Source organism: Lissotriton vulgaris, chromosome 3_1, assembly GCF_964263255.1.
Source record: "Lissotriton vulgaris chromosome 3_1, aLisVul1.2, whole genome shotgun sequence".
Lineage (NCBI taxonomy): Eukaryota > Metazoa > Chordata > Amphibia > Caudata > Salamandridae > Lissotriton > Lissotriton vulgaris.
The window spans coordinates 2073742147-2073767925 of record NC_141689.1 but is presented as its reverse complement, the minus strand read 5'-3'; the positions used below and the strand labels follow the sequence as shown (position 1 = coordinate 2073767925).

Sequence of the window (25779 nt, the reverse complement as noted above, 5' to 3'; positions counted from 1 at the left end):
ACAACACATAGGGGTGATCAGAAACCACAATCCACAATACCCTGTGGCAAGCCATTTCTTTGATGACCACTTCCAAAATGAGAGCTTGTTGAGAATGGTAGTCATAGATAAGGTGGATCTGGGAGTTCGAGGAGGTAATAGGAAATTAGCTCTTTGCAAACTGGAGTCGAGGTACATTATTGACTTCGAATGTATGGCTCCAAATGGATTGAATATTAACGAAAAATTAGCTGTACACCTTGCTTAATGTAGTATGTACTATTGAAATGCCATTATGATTCTTGTCTGCAGATGGACCTCCATGGTTTTTCTTTTAAAAATTTCTATGTATGTTTTTATCCTATAGGTGCCTTGATGAAATGGTGTGACTAGGACTAAGGAGCTTAACTTATCTCATTGTTGAAGACCTAGTGGTTGCTTAAACACTTAGGCAACTTTTTTCCAGAAGTTTCATGTTGGAGAGCCTTTATTGGGGATAATCAAGTCCGAGGCAACCAATGGTGTCAAAAAACTCACTAAACATTCACTTTTTGAATATTAATGGGAAAGGTGTGCAAACAGGCACTACTTGCAATTATCAATTGTAGTATTGCATGCGGACAGGGATGCTTGAATTGAGTCTTCTTTGTTTTGGTAGTAGCCCACTTGGGCGTGGCAATTGAGGAATGACTTTTCCCACTGGGGCGGAAATTGGCCCAATTTTTTAAAGCGTGTTGTCCTTCTAAAGTGTGTTGTCCATTTGAAAACATTCAAACTTTATTATACCTGAGGCGAGCACATCTATGCGTATTTCACCATTTTGGCTCATGACTTCATATCAGAATTGAGAACTTCTACAGCATTATTTATGGATCTATAAGACTGTCAGCCTAATTCATGAAGCTGAATTCGGCTCGCAAAGGGCCAGATTCTGAGAATCTGGCCCTTTGCGAGTGAGATTTTTGCATTTGGGATTCATCATCCCAAATGCAAAAATCGGTAATTGCGTTTTTGCCAATTTGCGATGGATTATATTTAAGGAATCTCTATTTAAGATTCCTTAAATGCAATTCATCATCCATTTAAAAATTGCGAAATCGCAATTTCAGGCCGCTATTTACCGCGAGGTCAAACCTCGTGGTAAATAGCGATAACTCAGAAAAATGCTTTTAAAAGCATTTTTCTGAGTTGCATGTTGCATACACACATGTCCTTTGGAAATGTGTGTGCGCAACCCCTGTTCATATTAGCATTTAAGTGGTGCTACAGGGTGTCCTTTGGACACCCCTGGAACCCTTTCAATCGCTATCTTGTTTGCGATTAGCTAATTGCTAATCGCAAATAAGGAATACTCCCCATTCATTCCTATGGGCCTTTTGGCCCATAGGAATGAATGGGGAGGTATTCCTTATTTGCGATTAGCAATTTGCTAATCGCAAATAAGGAATTAGTAGGAATCGCTTTTTTTTTTGCATATTCCTACATGAATCCTGTTTTGCGAGTCCTTAATAGCGATTCGCTTTGAATCGCTATTAGGGGCTCGCAAAACGGGAGTATGATGAATCAGGCTGTATATGTATATAATAATTATTACACAAAAACGGGGACCATTTATGTATTTTATTGTGGTCGCGGAGTATTTGTACGACAATTGCGGTCAACTGAAACCTTATTATAAATTGTAACACTGTGAGATTCTGGATATTTGAAAAAATAATGAGAAATGTATTTTGTGCATATATGCTTACTGTCTATATGTTTATATGCTCCTTAAAACATGTCCACCATATTGGCACCTATTCTTATTCACATGGGTGATAGTCCGATTTCTATGTCAAATGAAACTGTAAAAGGACAATTGTTTGGTCTCCACAGGCAAACGTGATGAAGCCGCAAAGCGAAACGCGTTGTTTCCTTCTGATTAAAATTATGCACAGCAACTCTTTGTGGATATATCGGGTGACCGGGAACCCCACTCCGACCCACTCGTGAGCGTGACTGGTTCTTCACCGGAACTTTGGTCTATATATATATATATATATATATATATATTCAATCACTTTGCGAGAGGATTAGTTTCCGGGATCCATATCCCATTGTCAGGTGGCGTGTTGCACTCGGCCAATCCCACTGCAGAGTTTTGTCAATATCCAAAGTTTCTGCTATGATTAGCAAAATACGCTCTCAGAAAGGTACTGCTAGTGGAAGTTTATTCACAAGGTAACGCTACGCGTTTCAGCACAAGGGTGCCTTGATCACACGTTAACCTTAGACCAATCAGGAACAACTTAAAGTACAAACAGAATGACCACCATGTTTAGTAAACATAATAGAAGGACAATGGCTTCATGAAAAATGCGTCGGCCATTAGTACATAGTCTATTTACATTGTATCTCTATTGAATCATAGAAATATACAAACCAGAAACAATAAATTGACTTAATTTGTTGTAAGAGACTTATAACAGTTACACAAGTTAATCAAAGTCCGAGATCAACTGTAACAAAGCACTCAAGCCTGGTGTAACATCGTTGTGAGTAAGCCATATGCATTAATTATTTTTTTGCGGACTTAAACAACGGAAACACAGTCGTTTCCCATTTGTATACAGTAAGGATACTGCGGATCAATTTGACCAGTGATGCTAACATTTTCGCATTTAGACCCCAAAGCTATGAGTGAGCAAACGACGTATAAGAAACATTGCCCAAGCACCTTTAGATTAAATTTACGGATGGCGCCTAACTCGAAATTAGCGCTTGCTGCCACAAGTGTGTGGTATGGGCATTTAAGGATAAATGTGCTCTAAAAATAAACTGTACAGAACATTTTAGTCATGCATTGCAGTCAAGGTTAAATTATGCATATACAGTGATTGCATTTCCGCATTTAACCTAACTTCAGCCAAAGGTCCATGTAATAGAATCGATAATGCACATTTCAAGAGAGCACATTTCAATCGGTCTAGTGCCCGAGAGGGACAAATTCAAGGAATACACATTACAACTTCAGTGATATTGACATATTCCGCATTGGACCACAACAGGTGTGATTAACCATACAACGTCTAAACAAACATTGCGTGAACGCTGAGAACAGAATTTACGGATGGTGCTTAATCCGACTTAGGTGCTGAGTGCCAGGCATATATAAGGGTCAAGGTTACATTATGCATAAAGGGTAATTGCATTTCCGCATATAACCTAACTTCAACTAGAAGTTCATGTAATAGCATCAAAATTACACATTTCCAAAATGTAGATTTCACTCGGTCTAGTGCCCGAGAAGGTCAAGATTAAGGATTACAAGAGTAACCAGGCCAGATCTCTATAGGTATCATTCATCCAATGAAGTGATCAATATAGGCTGTAACTATAAATGTTCCATCAAGGAAAACAGAGTGCATCTAGATCCGGGGATCAAAAAAAGGGGGGTATAAGATAACAAAAGTGATGGTGTGTTTCTTAGCTAATCATGGTGAGGTGATAGTCTTCTATTCAATTCAGTCATGTGAGGGTCAGTGCAGTGCTCAAATTTTCTAAGGAGTAGTGTGCCCCCGACAAGCTCCTAGAAAACAAGGTAACAAAAACAGTAGGTTAAAATAGATTAAAAACATGGTTATATATTTTCATCAACCAAATTACACGAACGATCAGATTGCAAATATTACATAAAAGGACACAATTAAATTGCGATGGACCAATTCAATGAGTATTGAAGTTCAAGCATGGTAGAGTTAATCCATGTGGAGATGGGTGGCAAGTTCCTCATCCAAGTTATGCCCCCCAGGGAATTTAGTCTCCAGTTCTAATATCCATTTGGATTCTCTTTTCCTAAGGGCAAGTTCGCGATTCCCGCCCCGCTTGCCAATGTTGACCTGTTCAATTGCATAGTATCTTAACAGGTCGTTATTCGATTGGTGTGCGGCTTGAAAGTGTCTTGCAATGGGGTATTTGGGGTCTTTGTTGTTAATGGCCCTCAAATGTTCTTGGACCCTTTTCTTTGCCATGCATGATGTACTGCCCACGTATTTTTTGTGACATGGACATTCGAAAATATATATCACGTAAGTAGAACTGCAAGTCAAGAATTGTTTGATTTGTTTTTTGGTGTTGGTCCCTGGTATTTCAAAATCTTTCACCATCACACTTGTCCGACAGGCCCTACAGTGCCCGCAAGGATAAAATCCACTAAGCTCTTGGATATGTTGGCCCTTTTTATCTGTAATGTCACTTTTCACCAACATGTCCCTTAGATTACGGCCTCTTCTCTACGTTATAAGTGGTCTATTTGTAAGTTTAGGGCCTATGATGGAGTCTGATTTAAGGATTTTCCAATTATCAGCCATTATTTTTTGGACTTGTTTGGACTTCTGGTTAAAGGTAGTTATGATTCTAGGAGGTTCTGAGGAGACAGTAGGTCTGGGCATAGGATTAAGGGTATCTGATCTAAGAACAGTTGAAGCTTTTGAAATGGCTTTAGTCAGTACCCCCTCAGGATACCCCCTTTACCTAAACCGTTTGAGGAAGTTGTTGCTTTCATGTATATAGTCTTCCTCTTTGGTACAATTTCTTTTGGCTCTTAAGAGCTCCCTGTACGGGATGCTCCATTTGAGTGGTTCAGGATGGGCACTGAGGGCATGCAGTAAACTGTTGCCTGCGGTATCCTTTCTATGGAGTTTGGAGATAAGTTTACCCTCCCGGATCTCAATGCTTGTGTCTAGGAAATCGACATGGTCTCTGCTAATATTATGTGTCAGATGGATGTTGTAGCTATTCTGGTTAAGCTTAGCAATAAAGTTAGCTGCTTCTTCCTCTGTGCCACGCCAGATGACAAAGAGGTCGTCTATGTATCTAGACCGTATGTGTACCTTCGTGAAGTCCTCCCTGAGATCTACATTGGTCATGATTTCTTCTTCCCACTTCCCCAAGAACAAATTGGCAAAGTTGGGAGAAAAAGCAGAACCCATGGCTGCTCCACGGATTTGTTTAAAGAAGATACCATCAAACATAAATATGTTATTGCATAGGCATAGTTTCATCATCTCTATTAGCATGACAGTGTGGTTTCTGAATCCTATTTCACGATTTTTCAAGAAATGGTAACAGGCCTCCATACCTTGAGTATGATCGATGACGGTATATAGAGCACTGACGTCCATAGTTATCAATATGGAGCCTTCTGTCAGTGTAATGGTGTCTATTTTTTTGAGAAAATCGGTTGTCTCCTTAATATAAGAAGGAAGTTTGATGATATAATCTTTAAGGCAGTGATCAATATATACAGACAGGTTTTCGTTGACACTACCTATGGAGGATATAATGGGTCTGCCTGGAGGTTCTAAGAGATTCTTGTGGACCTTAGGGAGTAGGTAGAAGACGGGCAGTTTAGGATAATCACGTTTCAGGAAGCAAAATTCCTGCCATGAGAGGAGCCCCTCAATTTGCCAGTTATGTAGTCTATTCCATGTTTCCTCTATGCTGTTGTTATATTCAGTAGAGTTAGATTTAGTGTAGAAGATATCGCCCTCAAGTTGTCTGAGGGCTTCCTTTACATATAGGTCCCTACCCCACAAGACAATATTCCCTCCCTTATCAGAAGGCCTCAATATAATAGAGTTGTCATCTGCCAAGGAAAGAATGAACTCACGTTCTTGTTTCGATAGATTCCTATTCCAGTTATCTCTGTTATATTGTTTATGCTTAAGTTTAGCAAGTTCTTTGCTGACTACTTCTTGAAAAGTGTCTATGGGGTCGTGTGGGATAATGGGATAAAAAACAGATCTGGGTCTGAAGTTGGTACATGCTGCCCTATTCATGTTAGTTTCCCTCACTCCTACAATAGAATCATCAGGTTGACTGTCTGATGATACACCACCTAGCGAGTATACATCTAGTAATAGACCTTGATCATTAATAGTGAGTTCAGGTATGTCCGTTTCTACAGTAGATATATCAGTTCCTTCTATAGGTCTTAGTGAATTGGTCCATCGCAATTTAATTGTGTCCTTATATGTAATATTTGCAATCTGATCGTTCGTGTAATTTGGTTGATGAAAATGTATAACCATGTTTTTAATCTATTTTAACCTACTGTTTTTGTTACCTTGTTTTCTAGGAGCTTGTGGGGGCACACACTCCTTAGAAAATTTGAGCACTGCACTGACCCTCAGATGACTGAATTGAATAGAAGACTATCACCTCACCATGATAAGCTAAGAAACACACCATCACTTTTGTTATCTTATACCCCCCTTTTTTTGATCCCCGGATCTAGATGCACTCTGTTTTCCTTGATGGAACATTTATAGTTACAGCCTATATTGATCACTTCATTGGATGAATGATACCTATAGAGACTTGGCCTGGTTACTCTTGTAATCCTTAATCTTGACCTTCTCGGGCACTAGACCGAGTGAAATATACATTTTGGAAATGTGTAATTTTGATGCTATTACATGAACTTCTAGTTGAAGTTAGGTTATATGCGGAAATGCAATTACCCTATATGCATAATGTAACCTTGACCCTTATATATGCCTGGCACTCAGCATCTAAGTCGGATTAAGCACCATCCGTAAATTCTGTTCTCAGCGTTCACGCAATGTTTGTTTAGACGTTGTCTGGTTAATCACACCTGTTGTGGTCCAATGCGGAATATGTCAATATCACTGAAGTTGTAATGTGTATTCCTTGAATTTGTCCCTCTCGGGCACTAGACCGATTGAAATGTGCTCTCTTGAAATGTGCATTATCGATGCTATTACATGGACCTTTGGCTGAAGTTAGGTTAAATGCGGAAATGCAATCACTGTATATGCATAATTTAACCTTGACTGCAATGCATGACTAAAATGTTCTGTACAGTTTATTTTTAGAGCACATTTATCCTTAAATGTCCATACCACACGCTTGTGGCAGCAAGCGCTAATTTCGAGTTAGGCTTACTCACAACAATGTTACACCAGGCTTGAGTGCTTTGTTACAGTTGATCTCGGACTCTGATTAACTTGTGTAACTGTTATAAGTCTCTTACAACAAATTAAGTCAATTTATTGTTTCTGGTTTGTATATTTCTATGATTCAATAGAGATACAATGTAAATAGACTATGTACTAATGGCCGACGCATTTTTCATGAAGCCATTGTCCTTCTATTATGTTTACTAAACATGGTGGTCATTCTGTTTGTACTTTAAGTTGTTCCTGATTGGTCTAAGGTTAACGTGTGATCAAGGCACCCTTGTGCTGAAACGCGTAGCGTTACCTTGTGAATAAACTTCCACTAGCTGTACCTTTCTGAGAGCGTGTTTTGCTTATCGTAGCAGAAACTTTGGATATATATATATATATATATCTATACTACTATTATAAAGAGAGAACTTGCACCTTTGAGCCAGGTAAACTCGGGAACCACAGTGCCAATCTACACACCCGATACACCGTTGAAATCGGCAGGGTGTGTAGATGGTCATAGGCTTTTAAATTTTAAAAAATAAACGTTATAAAAAAAGTTAAATTTTTACAAAAAGTAGTTCCCCCAAAGTAGCGCCGGCCGCGACATGCGTCGTCACGTCAGGAGCAGGGGAGGAGCAGCGTCCCAGGAGCGGCGGACATGGCGCGCAGGGGAGGAGCGGTGAAGTGAGGCCAGCGGCGGAGCGGAGAGGCGGACATGGCGCGGGGAGGAGCGGCGGCGGACAGGTGGTGAGTGGCAGAGCGGTGGATCGGAGAAATATGGACTGGCGGTGTGAGCAGCAGAGGCAAGGTAAGAATTCGGGGCAGCCAGGGTCGGGGTGGCCGGGGGCACGGGCTGCTGGGGAATGTCAGGGCAGGCGGGGGTAGGGGAAGCCAGCATTTCAGGCTTGCGTGCTCTCCCGCCCCGGGCCCCGCCCGCCACAACATTGTCCGGGACACAGACAATGTCGTGGCGGGCGGGGGCCTGGGCGGGAGAGCACGCAAACCTGAAATGCAGCACCCAGCCCCCTTCTACCCCAGGCAACGCTGGGGCGGGCTGCTAGTATATATATATTTGATATATTGATTTTATAGTAAATTACCATATTTTTACAAACTGGCAAGCTGATTTTTCTGGACAAAATGATTATATATAAAAAAAGGATTGAAATGTAATACGCAAGAAATAATGCCTGCTGCGTTTGGGAGGCATATTGCCATGGAGCCTTAGCATCTGAGCACACTTACTGCTATGGCTGCTACTTCATGACTTATATGAAGACATTCAGAATTTCTATTCATAAGCCTTTCTTTATCTCATAACTACCTTTCAGTGTGACTTGTACATTTATTATTAGGGTTGAGAATGATACTCTGTCAGCAGTTCTTAACAGTGGTCCTGGGACCACTGGGATTCCACAGTGCTTATTCAGGGGTTCTGCCACTACTTACTAAAAAAAATAATATTAACAGATTCCTAAAGTCTGTGATGATGAAATTTTAGGAATTTTGCTCAAAAAGAATAATGTGTAATTCCCAAAGTTATGTGAATTATTCCAACATAATTTAAATTTCCTCATGGCCTAGTAAAAATGAAAGCGAATGGAATTTAGTTCACTATGGAAGATATAACATACTTTTTAAGTGACAAATTTTCAATTGAAATTGCTTAAACACATTTTTTGAACTTGTTGTGATATCATTATCTCCTACGCATTTTTTTGCACCAATTATATTTACAAAATGCATTATCTGCCAGCATTATTTTTAAAAATCACTAGGACTGGATGAGCCTCAACTCCCATGGGAGCACAATGTTTGCATGGCCCCCCATGAAAGAACTGGAATGTTTCATGAGTGTCCCTTCGCAATCTCTAGACGCATGGGCAATTCATGTGCTTTAGAAGGCAATGAATGCCATCTGTTACTAACATTTTTCAAGGGGGAGCCCCATGCATCTCGGAAACAATTTCTTAAAGCCAGGATTGCTGAATTTGTGAACTCTTTAAGTGAATTCCTTGGGATGTATTTACGCCCAACCAATTCCAGTGTGCACAAGACAGGAGCATCTCTTTGATTCTTTGATACACAGCATACGATTCGAAGTAATTGGAGTATGTTGTTGAGATTCCAATTTTAACTCAGGCAGCAGTGTGTTACCAAACTCCGGAATTTTAATTGGCTCACAGCCAATTATCATTTCCAAACACAAATGATAGCTAAAAGCATATGTCAGCCAATCACTGACACAATCCATACCACCTCTCTCTTCAAATAGGGCATCATCCCCCTAATTTCCAAGTCTGGAAGGGGATGCAGGAGCCTCCTTGCCCCCTTGGCACTGTACAGTGCACAGGCTCCCACATCATGCCTCAGAGCAACAGTCTCCAATCAGTAAAGGGCGATAGACTGATTCATCTGGGAAGCGCACACTGCAGCAGAATAATAGCTATGGGCCCGATTCACAGAATGAACCTAAGACTAAATCCTAAACTTACTACTATTTGTTATTCACAGAATGCACTTACTACTTTCGGGATTCACAGAGTGAACTTACTACTTTCGGGATTCACAGAATGAACTTACTACTTTCGGTATTCACAGAATAGATTTAAGACTACTAACTTTACGTCCACACTCGGGCCGGAAATTCCGGCCCAGAGGCGGAGTTTCTGGCTTGGGGGCGAAGCTTCCAGGACGGAGGCGGAGCTTTCGGGCTGGAGGCGGAGCTTGCGGCTTGGAGGCAGAGCTTCCGGCTCGGAGGTGGGTATTTAGCCATGGCTTAAATTTCCACCTCTGGGCCGGAAGCTCCGCCTCCAAGCCGCAAGCTCCACCTCCGGGCTGTAAACCCCGCCCCCAAGCCGGAAACTCCACCTCCGGGCCAGAATTTCCGGCCCAAGTGCGGACGTAAAGTTAGTAGTCTTAAATCTATTCTGTGAATACCGAAAGTAGTAAGTTCATTCTGTGAATCCCGAAAGTAGTAAGTTCATTTTATGAATTTCGAAAGTAGTAAGTGCATTCTGTGAATACCAAATATTAGTAAGTTTAGGATTTAGTCTTAAATTCATTCTGTGAATCGGGCTCTATATTTCCTAATGCATAGTGTCATGCTGCCGCTATTTCTGATGTGGTATGTAATACATATTTACCACTCACAGTCATCCCCCAAGCCACCTCCACACCAAATTGGATTTTACCGCCTATAAAGGCTAATATAGGATCAATCCTGGGACATTTGGAAACCACCCCTGACCCACGTTTGCCGGTGCTGACGACATGAGCCAGAAAAAGATGAGCGTCTCAAGTCATTGGCTTGAAGATTCTGGTCCAAAATTACAATAGGTTGAAGGGGCAGAAAAAAATCGTCAACCAAAGGCCTAAAAAGAGTTTTCCTTTTGTGGGCTCCTATTTTAAGTGTGATGAAGACTACATATAAGCTAAGCAAAATTGAGTGGAAATAATTCAGGTGTAACAGCTAAGGTTCTCTCTCTCTCTCTTCCTCTCTCCTACTCTGTCTTTCTTAAAAACTTTTTTTTATTCTGACAATTAAAGAAAATATGCAAATTAAGTTTATTGACCTTAGCAGAATGTTGATATAATTTGTAATTTGTTGATCCCATCTCTTTTTAGCCGAGTTTTTCATCAGCATGTTGGTTTGTAATGGAATCAATAAATATTAATAACTGAAAACCAACCGTAATATTCCAGGAGAGCTAGTATTATGCAAACAGTTTGGAATCATTAGCAATATGGCATTGATTGCGGCCATCTGGTGCATGGGCGATTACATTAAAATGAATTCCGAGTGCAATGAATCCTGGCTGAGGACCAAGCTTTTCTCTTAATTGTTATTTTACTAGTTACCTCAAAAATACTTCATCTCTCTGATTTATGCTTTTTTGTCCAGTGCCAAAGAACAATTAGCAAGGAACGATCGTTAAAATGAATAAAACACAGATCATTTCTTGTTTTTTTCGTGTTGTGTAGGAACAGAACCAGCAAGCCAAAACCCATTTCTAAAAGACACCATTTCGATACGAACGCTTTGCTTCTGAGCACGAGAAACCTGGAATAGGCGATTGTCTTGGCCTAGCAGCCATTTTATAAAAGTGCTAGGCTAAAAGTGTCTCTGTAATTCAAATTATAGGAGTACATTTATGTTCGATTTAAAAATATTAAAGCAGCAAATAAGGGTAAATAGATACAAGGACAGCATTTAAAATTACACTTAGCACAATTAGGGCATCAGTTTATAAACTGCCTCTGGAGGAACCTGGATACATTGTTTAACTAGCTTTGGCAAAGTCAGTAGGTCTAAGCTCTCCTAAATCGCGCTATTGACTCTGACAATACGTTTTCCTTTAGAATTGACAAACAATACATGTAGCTGCATGACATAAAACCGATCCCAAGATGCCCAGCATAGCATTGTGACACATGTACCCATGTGCATTGTGACGCATGAAGGCATGTATGCTGTAGCACATGCATACGTGCGCATTGTGATGACATTTTAGAATGGTACATTCAAAGTAATAACAAAATAAAAAACAAAGTGTGCACCAGGGAAAAAAAGTACGCGAGTAGTAACTACTGGGTCTTCATAAAAAGTAAATAAATACATATAAAAAATATATTAAATGGGGAGCAGGATGGAGAGTTGGGGAGGGGACGTGTTAGTAAAATAATTAATCATACATTAGGCAGACAAACAAACAAGGTACAGACCAAGGAGAAACATGCCCTCCCATAAGGTGCTGCATCACTGAGTCACAGCACTGAGGCCGCTGGGCGGGACAAACATAAGAATAGGGAGGAAAGCCACCGTGAAATCAAGAACAGATACCTGAGATAGCCAATAAAGCCCACTAATCATGTACAAGTGGTTGACCCAAAGCCCTCTCTAAGCTTACGTTATGTTTTGAAAATAATAGGTCTGTTAACAACATCAAACTCTGTAGATGAGACCTGAAAATGTACTTAACCAGCAATTTGTTATCTGGCCTGTTGGCAAAATAAGAAGCAGGGATTATCCTATTTGATTTACATAAGGGCCACCTGTTTTCTATCTGAGGGAGAAATATTTCATGCTTTCACTTCCTTGTTGATTTGCACAAGTAAGAGATCATAATTCAGACTTAATTAAGGCTTATTGAGGCCACAGGATTCAACCTACATTGGCCACCAGTTATTGTTTCTGAAACCTGTTGTTCTGTCTTCTTCTCAAAGGAACCCATACAAAATCTAAATCCTAGGATCCATTGCAACAGCAGCAAAATTCCAACTGCAAAGTAAGCCAGGAAAATCTATTAGGTGTAGGATGACATTATTTGGAAAATGGTCTTCTGTCTACTTCATCCCAAAGCAGTTTTTGCAATGGGGAGATTTTTGAGGGGATTTAAACTTTCCTGAATCCTGCTTAATTAGTGTTATTGTTAAATCTAATGAAAAGGATTTGTTGATGCTACAAAAATACCAACTTGATTCTGCAATAGGCTGACTAGATATTTCCAAATAGAGCTTAGTTAAGGGCTTAAGATTGTCTGCTTGCTTTGCCAAGGGCATGCTCTGTGCAAGACGTGGCACCTCTTGGATCTTTAATGAAACAAAAAGAATCCACATTCATATGTTTTTACGGTGGTCCCTACAGAGGTGGGGAGCACACTGTGTTTTTTGAATACCCCTCACACACCACTAGGACCCTTGGTGTCATGCTTCATCATTGGGGTCTACTCACCCCTCTACGGGATGCGGCGTGCTGCTAACCGGCGGCTAGGCGGGAGTACTTTCAATTGTTTGGCTATGTGTGGTGCATGTGAGGTTTTTGTGTTTCGATGTGAGTGGTGAGGTCTTGAGGGTGATAAATGTGAGGGTTAAAAAGTACCTGGCACGTGTGGTCTACAAAAAACTTTTATGGGGCCCCATGCTGGTATTGTTAAAAGGGTAATTGTGAGGTATTTCGTATGTTAATGTACAACACCTCATGTGTGCGTCGTCGACATGTTTCGAAGCTAGGCTTCTTCTACAGGACGGGGTGACGGATCCTCACCTTACTCACGTCCTCCGAATATTGTCGGGGTGTTCTTTACAAAAAAGGTGCTTCTAAAAAGGCTAGATGTGTGCCTATTAGTCTGTTGCAACGTATCTACATTGAGAAACTTGCTGATAAAGTTCTGTCTGGCACCATGAGCCTCCCAGCGGTGGGGTATGGAGTGCTACTTGCACCGGCTACAGGACAATCACTGCGTCTCACTTCCCCCGCTCGAGGCTCCGACGATCGAGGACAACCTTAAAATCCAAGCTCCAGGAACAAGAAATACATTTAGTGGCCAAGAGTCCACCACAAAATGCTCCTCATTACTATAGCTGACTACCAGAAGAAAAATTATACATTCTCCATGCAAATCATCCCACGGGCCTGGAGAAGCTGCGGACAGAAGTCTGGTCCTCGGAAGGGAAAAACAGAGTTCTGTTCCAGTACTAACTTGGTAAATGACCCCAGAAACGTCCAAACCCTTGGGAAGATTGGTGCAACCTCATTTTATTGTTTTAATGGGGAGAGGGTGTAGGTGTGGCTCACTACTCAGAGCCACTTTTGACTAAGCAAATTCTGGAAAGCTACCCTTCCAATAAAGGGAGTTGAGATCTGACATTATTAATGGTGTAATTGCTGCACCACCTTCCACTCCCCATGCCAGTGTCTGGGAGAAACAGGGAGGAGTAGTGTAGCAAGAGCTCCCTAACAGGTGAAGCAAGGTAAGAAGGTAGCCTGCTCTTGTGTTGACTACACACAGCTTAACCAGGCTCGATGAAACGGTGGGGCCACAGTGGCTTGACGCTCCCCCTCTTACTGCCAACAGAAACCCTGCAGTTGTTGGTGCTCTGGATGGGACCAGGATACCCATCGAGAAATAAGAAAGGAGGAGTCAGAAAAACAAGAGGTGTGAAGAAGCTGCTGATAAAATATGCACATAATCTAATTAGCTATGTCAATAAGCACAAAGCATAAAATATGCACACAACCCAATTTGCTGAGCCAATAAGCACCCCATATGTTCCCAATGTGGACTCTGAAATTACCCAATGTGGGTTTTGTTGTGCCCCAGTTAGGGCAGGGGCACCACCAACAACGATGTAAAAAAGAGTTCTGTGGTCTGCCCTCGGCTCTGCAGTCACCACCTGAGTTCCCACACACTTTCAGTAAAAATTTGTCATAAGTCTCTCAGGTGGTTATATTTATCCCCCCAGAAGCGGTTTGTTATAATGTAAAGCACTCCTAGAATTTGTGCTTTTACACATGTGTTTTGGTGTGCTTGGGCCCATGTTAGCTTGTTCTAAAACTGCAGTGCAGCATGTTTATACCAGAAAAAAGACTTCTACAGATTACATTGAAGTATTAAAGCTTTTTTTACAATAACATTGATGACAAAGTAGTGCAACATGGTTTAATCGAAGTTAGAAAAAGATTTTATTAACAAACACAAAGTTAGCAGTCAATGATTACATGCTCCAATGAAGGTCACTTTGAAATGCTTTTTTGACAACCACAGGGACTATTCACAATCTCTGCTGTATACCTTTGGTAACCTACTAAATAAATGGCAGGGCCACAGAACGTCTAACCCCCTCTACGGCAAACAGGCTTAATCCTTAACCCCATAGGAAGAACTTGACAGGACCAGGGACTACTGGCACCCTGTACTGTACAATTTTGGAAACCTACTAATAAATTGCAGGACCATGGACCTACTATCCACCTCTACTACAAATACATGAAAAGCCTTAACCTGTAAGACGAAAACAACAAATTGCTCATATTTGCCTTGACTTATTGGTAACCACAAGGTTACCATTAAGTCAAGGCATTGTAAGGTGATTCAATCTCTATTGATTAAAAATGTTATTTTGCCATATGTTTATGTTTATTGATGTGATGGCACCTTGACATAGGCCATAGGCCAGCCTGTAGGATAATGACATCCCCTTGTATTGTGTCTAGTAGAGGTGAGGGTATTGTGACTAAAGAGTTCAGAATTTGTTAGGGTCGTGAACTGTTTTGAGGGTGTCATCAAAGACATTTCCACCTACCTCATTGTAGATATTTTAATTAAGGCATTTAGGAAAATTCACTGACTGGACAATAATATATTGAGTGTTGCTGTTCTATAAAAACATACTGGGTTACCAGCCATAGCACCTCCCCTGAGCAGACCTTGAACTGCCTTCCTTCACTACACTGAGAAAGGCAAGTGTACCTTAAGGATACATGGTTAAAATTTAGGCTAAAGTTTCTGATTTTTATTTGTGAAAGACTCACTTCCTCTCAACTAATAACCTGATTTGCTAGGCTATGCTATGGGTATTTGAATGGCTCACTTATCACCTTTGAGGGTATCTAGGCGCCTTACAGGTGAAGGACCCCAGCTCATTGTTTGAAGAACCATGTCTTCAACTTCTTATGAACGACAACATGTAATGAGGAGTATCTGATGCTCTGTGGGAGGTTGTTCCATGCTTTGGGGGAAATGTACAAAAAGGAGCGACCTACTGCTCCTGAATTCTTACACTGGTGTTCACTTTTGTGTTCAAACTGCTGGGGTGCTCATTCAAGAAATTCAACTAAAGCACTGATCCCATTCAATTCAGTGAATGTTACTAGCACTGTTAGAAAATGTTAAATTCCTACAGTGTGTTAGGATCTCAAGAAACAGTATACAATCATTTTAAATCACTCCCAAACACTGGAGAATTGCAACATTTTATAACTCCAACACAATTAACCCCTTCAATGCTTGTGACGGAACCATTTTGTCATCAGTCACGGTTGGGCTGTGCTGATGACGGAATGGTTCCGTCACGACCACACCCATTTTAATAAGGGCCAGCACAGGAGGAGAATTCCATCAGCAGCGATGGTTTTAAAAAGACAAGGTAGCAATATTGTATATGAGGTGTGAGCATTGAAAAAAGACCATTTAAGACATGCATTCTAGTTAAAAACAATACTTCTCCATCAGTATTAAAAATGTGTTGAGGTATATTGCCAAATCCTAAAGTTTGCTATGGCAGCAACACAATGCTGTTTTTCCTTGGTGCAGCTTTTTAATATTGCATTAAGAAAACAAGCTAATTTTCTTTCCCAATAGATTTGGACTCATGTTCCAAAATGTTTAGCAGAAGTGTGTTAACTGAAGTAATCATCTAAGGCACTCACAGAAAAGTAAGCCTGTCATTGTTTGTGTGTCACAGGGTTACGTTTGCATAGTCTCTGCTCTCTTTAGGTTCCACCTACAACGTGCAGGCTCTGTCAGCAAAAGCTATTGTTCCTAAAAAAAGCTTAAAATGTGCTTAGAGCCTGCCCTTTACTTACCTTTACTTACCACTAGTTGGCGCTCAGGTAATTCTTGTTCCATTGCTTTTAATTAGTTGGAGCCTCATCCTCACCTCTGGCTTCCTCCTGGGCTACAGTCTTCCTCCCTTTTGTGGAGCATGAACCAAGTAATGCTTCCTATGGCCAGTGGCCTTCCACTGGCCACACGAATAAACAAAGTGGAATCCACTCAAAGTGATAGTGATCCCTAGAGTGATGGGGAACACACAGTGTTGTTTAAATGCCCCTCACACACCAACAGGCCCCTTGGTGTCATGCTTCATCATCGGGGCCTTCGCACCCCTCTACGGGATGCGGCGTGCTACGACTCGCGGATACGCAGGAGCACTTGAAGTGAACTATGTGTGGGGGTGTGTGTTTATTACAAAAGTGTGAGTGAGGTGAGGTGAAAAAGTGAGTGGTTAAAAAATACCTGGCACGTGGGAGAAAAAAACTTTATTAAATCCCCGGCTGGTATTATTAAAATAAAAGTGCAGGGCGTGGTTTTGATAGATACGTGTTAGGGTATCAGACCACTGTCTTAAAAGTCAACATGTTTCGGAGGTCAAAGCCCCCTTCTTCAGGACAAGGGTTAATGCACTTACCCTCCCCTTACTCACATGTAAAATGTAAAAGTGTGAATAAAAATTACCACAATGTGTAATGTTCCTCACAATGTTAAATGTTAGTGAGTGTCGTTGCGCCCAATTGGCGTAAGAACCTGTGGAGACAAAATCATAGATAAACATACAGATCTATATTACACAGGTTGAAGGAGAAGAATCATGCTTCTCTGAAAAAACATCAGGTAGAACCAAAAAATAATTGGACCCTGGGAAAGAAAAAGAAAAAAGACACTACAAACATACACACACACAACACCAAAATTACTCTCTGCTCAGATGGAAGGAGAGCAAAACAGAAAGGAATAAAAATCTTACTTAAAGTTCCCAAATACAGGACTTCATGAGCCTTTAGCGTATATTGGGGAATCCTTCCTTTCTAATCAGAAAACCTAAGAAATCAATATCAGGGGTTCAGTAGGAAGACTATGTCATCAATGCGCCACAAGTACAGTGAACAACTGCTTCTCTCAGTGGTCTAAAACTCACGGTTACTGCAACAGCTAATCGCCTGCCTTCCCTCAACGCGGCTCCGATGAAGTGAGCTACGAAGGAATCGCGGCCCTTATATATATTGTGCCTGTAGGTAATTAATGATGATTAATTGAATAATGCAACCCGGGGGATGCCCAAATACGGAGATAACAACCTCCGAGCGTCCGGTAATGCGCAGCGCCTTTCACTACTCTGTCGCGCATGCGCATTAACGCTCCAGGGGAACGCATGCGCGGCAGGCGAGGCTGCCGCGCATGCGTCAACGGAGACACTCCGTTTAGATACGAAGCAATCGGCTTTGCAGGTAAACGCCAGTTGGTGAATGGCGCTTCAACTGCAAATGCACAAGGATGATAAAATATGCGAATATAAGGCAGTGCATTAAGGCAATTTTATAGCTAGAGGCCAAGCAATTTATAATAAGCAACCATGACAGCAGTGGTAAATTAAACTACTTCTTAGAAGTGTATTCGGATCAGCAATTAGATGGACTGCCTCCAAGTTTGGACTCAACAGACGGTGATTCTTATTTTGAACTTAGTTGTGAAGAGGGGAAACTCATAAAACATGGTCCCTACCAAAAGGGATACATCCTCAATCACAATTAGGTAGTACCTCGTTGTACTGATGTATTTAACCCAAATGAACCCCGCAGATACATTTGTTGAATGTAACCACACGTATACAACAACAAATTGTGATGGGTAGTCAGATTGAGTTTTATCTGAGAAGGTTCCATGGAATGGAATCGTTCAGCCCAGTGGTGTCGGTTCCCAACCGAAACACCCACCGTTGCTCTTTTTCTAGGAGACCTATCTCTGAGGGCAGTTGTTCAATTATTGTCCACTGTAGCTCATTCACACAGTGTTGATGTTCAATATAATGTGTTGACATCTTAGTCGTTAGTTTCTTACACCTGATGTTGCTTTTGTGTTCATTTAACCTGACCCTTACAGGTCTGGTGGTCATCCCCACATATTCCTTTCCACATGGGCAGGTAATTAGGTAAACAACATTTTTACTGTTGCAGTTCATAAATGCACGTTGTTCCCATGTTGTCCCATTGGTAAAGGTTAGATTCTGGCTCTTTTTTGTGAGGTGGCAGTTATTGCAGTTGCCACACGGGTAGTGCCCATGTACGCCTTGCAACCTCGTCTGATCCTTGGCAGGAGGGGGTGGTCTTGTATGAACGAGTATATCTCTAAGGTTCCTACCCCTTCTGTGTGCAAAGAGAGGTTTCTCCAGAGTCAAGCCACCACTCGTTAAAGTGCGCCAATGTTTGTGGACCAATTTTGTCACTTGGTTGCTGACCGGACTGTATGTGGTAACACAAACCGTCCTGTTTGCGGCATCCTCCCTACGTGGATTGTCCTCCAGAAGGGCGTCACGATTATTATTTCGTGCTCTTGTAAAAGCTTTTTTGATCACAGTTTCCGGATATTTCCTTTGTCTTAGTTTTGCACTAAGATCCTTGGCCTGAGTTTTGTATCTAGCCACATCACTGCAGTTTCTTTTTCTTTCCCAGGGTCCAATTATTTTTTGGTTCTGTAGTGTAGTTCCTAGTTTCCCACTAGGCCCTGCGCATTGGAATAACATAAACAGTAGTATCGACGTGGAACTGCGGATATTCCAGGCCTCCACTGACTATGCTAAACCTAATTGGGTTGTGTTACCAACTAGCTCAGAGGTCACTGGAAACTTTCTTCTCTGCATAGGAAGTGATCAGCTTCCTTGGCACAGACAAGAAGGGATTCAGCTTTCCAACAACCGTGCAACATGACAACTTTGCTCCTCAGATCAAGAGTCGATCTCTAGGGTCGTGTGAAACAATAGACATAGATTTCACTCAGTCAGTCTAGTGCAGTTTACTTTCACAGTATGTAGAGAATAGAGAGACGGGCGTGTATCAATAAAGGGTTAACATTTATTGAACAGTCTTTCTTCTCGTACAAGAGAAATGTATTGCCACAATTGCAATAACTGTTATTATAAAAAGTACGTACAGTAAGATAAGTATTGCGAAATAGAACTGTAAAAGCATTGATATGGTTTCTTAGCCATACAATGGTTTAAAAGTAATAAAACATATATACAGTCATATATACATTAGGCTAACATACTCAACTGGTGCTTCTAACTAAGCCTACCCCAGTGTGCCTGACCTAAGCCTAACACGTGAGAAGGGGGAGTAAGTAAGTAGCTTAAGTTAAGTTGGTTTTGCCAAGGTTTGTTTCAAGAATTCTCGTCTAAGGGTTTAGTCAACACCATACCTCTGAATAGAATGATGGAGGATTGGTATCTCCTTCAGGGGTCTCTCTCGATATCCCAGTCACCTGCGAGGGTAAACCGGAAGCGCCGGGACTGGATTTGTCTGCACGAGAAATGCAGCGGCTTCTCTCAGCGCGTCGAGGAAGGAGGGGTGACAGCGTCCGCGGGCAGCTGGGCTGGATGTCTTCGCAGAGGACGGCTGCACGGCTCCTCAAGCGTACTGCACCATAGGTCGCGCTTTAGCGGCGATAATGGTAATCAGCAGCTTCACCACCACAGGATAGCAGGCTGCAGCGACAGAGTGCTAGTTTTTACCAACACGGGGTCATGCAGGCAGCTGGCATCAGCAACATGTTCGCTCATTGCTTAAGGCAGCGTTGGTAATATTTATACCTGACAGGTGCCGGGTTTGACGCAAGTTTGCTGGACATAAGACGTCAATTAGGAAGTGACAGTTATCAGTTGCTCATTAGAGTTCCATTACTAATCAAAACATAGCAAGCGGGGATTTCCAGGTTTGCTAAGTTTTTATCTTGTTGAAGAACTCGGAGTGTTATCTAGGAATATCAGATAGTGACTGCTGCTCTGTCATTGCACTAATTGGTCGCAAAGGAAGTAGCAGAGAGTCATGCTGGAATGTGGCTCTGTTCGTGTGAGGCCAGAGATGACTTTTCAGAAAATCGTACTTGAACGGTTATGCCAATATAGGGAATAAATTGATTTATAGCCGAATAGGGGCATAAGGTCACAGTATCGATCAGGAACCTAGATAAGCACGCAACACCCACTCCACGGGTTAATGTCCATCAAAATTACTAAACTAAGCAATAAGATGCATGTGTAACATTGCCCACCCCAAAATACATAAATGCATTCGAAATAGGCGTACTTGTAATACATGGAATTTAGGTACTGTACGTTTTTTAAAGCATAGTAATCATTCAAAAAGTATTGCATATGAAATCAATGAACGATTATGCAAAAGGAATTACACATGAAGTATCTCTGACAGAAGAAATGCGAGATAAATCATCACATAAAAATGCATTGTAATAACATGTGTGCTAGAGGCTGGTGTTATGTTGTTATGTCTCTAGATGTGCTTAGAAATAGAAGTGTGAAGCTTCTGTTCTCTAAGAATAGTTTTTACGTTAAGCAAAGAATTGTTCGTGCCAAAAAGAAAGGGTCAATATTTTTTAAAAAATAGTCCAATTCAAAGAAAAAAGATTTTCCAAAGCACTTGGCAGTTTTTTGTTGATCAAAACTGAAGGCCGAATTCAGAGTTCATGGGAACGCTGTGTGTCGGAAAGCTTTTCAAAAGTTATTGTTTCTCTATGGGTGAGAACATCGTATCAGACAGGCTCGCAAAGAATTGGTCTACAAAATCAGGTGATAGTTCAACCAAATTAGATAGCGCTGTAACTTGGCAGGTGTGAGAATGATTGCTGTCATCGAAGGCAGGACCAGCAATGCTCACAGAACGTTGTACCTGGATGATGTTGCTTTTGTCACTCGCTCCACTGTTACCACTTGGCTGTAGTACAGGAGTCTCCACGAATGCCGTCATCAGGATTGGTAGCCGCTGGGGACAACACAATGCGTGAGCCGTTATTGGACTGAGCAAAGTATCGACGTCCATTGGTACTGCTGATGGAAGTGAAAGACAGATGTCCAACACGCATTCATCGCCGCAAAGCATACACCGTAGCACAGGTAAAATGCAATTTTGCCATATCGGTCTGAATGAAAGGAACCAGGTCATGTTTAGATCTCTCAGCCTGGCCAATCCGAGGACGTTAGTTATCCTGTCCCTGTAGCGCATTGCTAGGATTGTCTCTTCCATTCCCATGGGAGATATGTCTGAGCCGAGGCTTGCCATAACGTAGCAGGATGGTCAAAAATAGAATCCCTGCGATGAGTCCCAAAAATAGTGGTATGCCGCCAAAGATGGAGTGCACAAAATTAGGAAAGATTCCCAAAATTGCCTGGAAGGGTGTTAGCAGTCCCGTAAAGACTGTCTTAAATATGCCTGGGATGCTTGTTGCACTAGACATGTTAAGGAGTTGGCTGAACATTTCTACGAAATGCACGGGGCAATTTGTTGATAAAAGGTCATGAACCTCAGTAGCCGTCCTTGCGACTAGAAGATCATACGTCTCCTTAGATGACGTTATAGGCACTGTTGTCTGTAAAAGCACAGATTTCATTTTGCTTAATGTATCAATTCGTATAGAATAGAGATTCAGACGAGGCCAGAGGGGAGTCACTATGTCTGGAGGCCCGCTCGGGAACAATGCTTGCATGCAACATTTGACCATGGACGTTACTTGTACTAGATAACTTATTCCGGGCGCGAGGCCACAGCACCTGTGATCCGTTCTAAGAATGTAACTCCCGTTCGAAAGTTGCATAAAGAAGGGCTCTATCTGAGTTGCAGGTGTGACTAGCTGGTGGCATGAGAGGTTGTTTGAATTTCCATCACATGCTCCGTGTAAATTAATACCCTGACACAAAAGTATACCGCTTAGTGAGTGTTTACAGTTGTCACCACTAAGAAATACATTTTTGTCGCTGTCACTATAGCAAGAATGAGTGTATGGTAATTTCCATTCGGATTTAACATATCCCTTACCCAATTGTTCATATTGGCCAGCAGGTATGTACTCAAGGCATTTATGAAATCGGAAAGTTGTTATCGGAATTGTGATAATTCCGTGTATTATCCATTCAATGACAGGACTCTCTGACATTGTCAATGGTAATCTCTCGAGTTTTTCGATGCTCAGGATTGTATAGTCTGCTCCTTTCTGTGCCAAACTGATCTGTTTATCAGTAAGGTTAAAACTGGAAAATAATGACGTTGTGTTGATTAAACGCCAAGGCACATAGCCTGAACGAAGATTTTGCAGCGTCCAGCCTAGTTCTATAATAGAGCGTAATTGAGACTGGCCATGTTGTAACATTAGCAAATCTCTGTCTATCACATCAAAGGCAGAGGATACAATATTGTCCAAAGAATATATTCTGGAAGACAGAGTCATTAACCCATTGTCTACCACAGAAAGTGATTTCTCCAAATTAATACGATCAATTTCTCGTATTTTTTCAGCAGTTTCAATTTGCTTTACTTTCCAAGCCTCGTTGTAAGCTGCATAGATACTGGTCGCTATGAAACGCTTTTGACGCTGTTTGCGTGGTCCAAGAATGAAATCGCGCAAATCAGCACCATCTTTTAATAAAGACAAGTGTTGCTTAATTTCAGCCAGTGTGGATGTAGTTAGCCATTCTAGGCAGAGTTTCCCTACACTGTATGTTGTTATAATCCCTGGATGTTGTCTCTGGGAGTATCTAGGGTCTAATCTGGTCATTTTCAAACCCTGTGTTTTGTTCAGGAATCTATCTTGACAGCTATTTGTGTCTGTAGGCCAGATTAACCACTTTTTCCAATCAGGATGTGTTCTGTTGAAATGTAAAATGTGTGACACGTCTAACTCAATATCAGCTGTTGCATTTTCAGGTATTGGCTTTGGAATAGACGGTGTTTTCAGTTCTTTGATCTTAGCTAGGCCAAGACAAGATGTTTGGTGTACAGTGTCATTTAAAAATAACATTTGTTCTGGTATCATGCAGGTTCTAAACAGTGCTTCAATGCCTTGCACCTGCCAATCTTTTGTACCCCAAATTGTTTTCGTTTCAATATTATTTTTCCAATAATCAAAACCAAATGTCATCATTTTGTCATAAAATGCTTCTGAACATATCAATTTAGAATTTGTCAGCATTGTTTTCATTCCTGTTTTATCTAACAGTTTGTAATAAAACGTTTCTGCATCACTGGTGTTAAACCCTGAGAAGTATTTGAATTTCTCAAAAAATGCTTTAGAACTCCTTTTAGGTGGTGTAGAACAATGTTCCCATTGATTATACATAAAAACATTTCTAGGCTGTGCAGATTTATGCAAGTAATGATCCCCATAGTGGGTATAACAGAATAACTGCTCATAACTAGATGAACCCTGTAAATAATCATGATCTGTGAATCTAGCTGACATTACTAAATCAGACATCATGTCATTAATACTGTTAAAGTCCCAATCATCAGAGAATGTACTTGGTGTCACAAAGTCACTTAAGGAAACCTTTAGTTGATGAGGATACTTCAGGATTTCGACCGGACCATAGATCTCATAGTCTGTTTTCTCCCATACTACTCCACCAGGTATTGGAATTGCTGTGACATTTACTGTTGACAGTTCTCTTTTCTTCACGTGGGATGATCTGTGTGGTTTCAGGACTAGGTTGATGTTCTGACTTGCTGTGTCCATTCAATTGTAATGAACTTCCCTAAAATTAAAACTAAAATTAGGCAGAGTAGGAGTATGAATACCCCTGTGATGATCCAATGCTCAATCAACGGTGAATCCAGATATAGTTCTTTGATTTGTTGAAGGAGTCCTATTGTATTTTCTTTAGAATACTTTTTTGTTTCTGGCATCACTTCGGGGTCGTTTAAATCTTCAGAGAAGTTGTCGAAGTTGATGAAATAACCAGAGGCAGTTCTGTCAATTGATGGGATTGTTCTTTCAATCTGTCTCTCGGTAGCACTTTCTGATGCCACATCATTGTAGACTGGTGTTGTTTCATGACGAACTGTTTCAATCTGTGTTTCAAGAGGCACGAGTTCCATGGCATTATTGCATAGTCCTTCATTGTGCACTGCAGGCTGATCGAATGTGATGAGTCTTTCAGTTTGAACCTCTTGGATTGTTGCAAGTTTGGGTATTCTGTTGTTTCTTGGGAGTCCACTGGGCCTACTGTTGATTATAGGCCACATGCTTGTGGTTTTACCAGATCGATAGACACGACTCTGTTCTCCTTTTTACCAGCAAGGGGCGGTAGCACAACTGATCTTGTTCCGTTGACTGCCAAGACAGGTACTGCTTTTCTGTAAGAAGGCCCAAATTCCTTCTTAACCGCGATCTTTTCTCTGACTAGATCCCCAATCTTTGGAATCCAGACAGGCCTTGCTGGGGCTGTTGCGGGTGGTGCCTCGTCAGTGGTACTTGGCTGTTGCTTTAACTTTATGTTGCTTAATGATTTTCTTGTTTCATTCAGTTCCTGTAAAACAGCCAAACGGTCTTTTACATCAAAGTGCTTTGTTTCTTCTTGTACCACTGACATCTGACTATCGAGGTCCTGAACGTTCATTCTAATTCCGAACAATAGTTCGTATGGGCTGAAACCTTTTAGAGAATTTCTTGGCATATTGTTAAGACTAGTCTGGACACTTATTAAATGTTTGACCCACCCAACGCCTGAACCTAATACCTTGGCTGTTATAGATTGCTTTATGTCACGGTTTTTTCTTTCTACCACACTTGTGCGACGGACAAGAATACCGCAACCCAATTCCCATGCTAGCCATGGCCTCCTCATAAGCTCGAGAGCTGAAAGCAGGACCCTGGTCAGAATGGAACGTGGTAATTGCGTATATGCCGATATGGACTCGCAAATCTTTTATAACCGTTCTAGCGTCAGCCGAGCGCTGGAGGCCTCATTTTTTAAGTGCTTTTCGTCTTAACTGTTAATAGGACGCAGGATGGGGTGTAGGCAGCGTTACGCTCTTTCTGACTGGTAGCCGGTAGCAAGGTTCCTTACTGCGATCCCTATTACAGTTTTCACAGTTGTTTGCATATATTTGGTGTTCTACACTCATTCCCTGCCACCAGAATACTGATTGTAATTCAGTCAGTGATTCCTTGATCTCTCTGTGCCTTAGACCCAAACCCATGTGTGCGTCTGCTATTAAAAATATTCTCCTGTTCGTGTTTGGAATTACTCTATCCCCCACTCCAGGGATTCGAGCAAAAGGAACGGAGTTTGCATCGATTATGTATGCATAATTGAGTGGATAGTTCACGGGTAGTGCTGCACAGTCGCCTTTTACGGTCGTTTTTACTGCCAGCATGGTTTCCCCGTCTATGTACTTATCTGTACGCTTTTTTGTGGCTACGGAAGCCGGGTTAGTTGCTTCCGCTGTGGCTGTATTAGCCAATGAATTCCCTGCAACGTGAACGCCATCACGTCGAAG

At 41.4% G+C, this 25779-nt stretch overlaps 1 protein-coding gene across 1 annotated transcript in view; it reads right to left on the bottom strand.

Moving 5' to 3' along the window:
- SGCZ (sarcoglycan zeta) overlaps positions 1-25779 on the bottom strand; it is a 1984974-nt gene that overhangs the window by 719139 nt on the left and 1240056 nt on the right. The window lies entirely within an intron of this gene.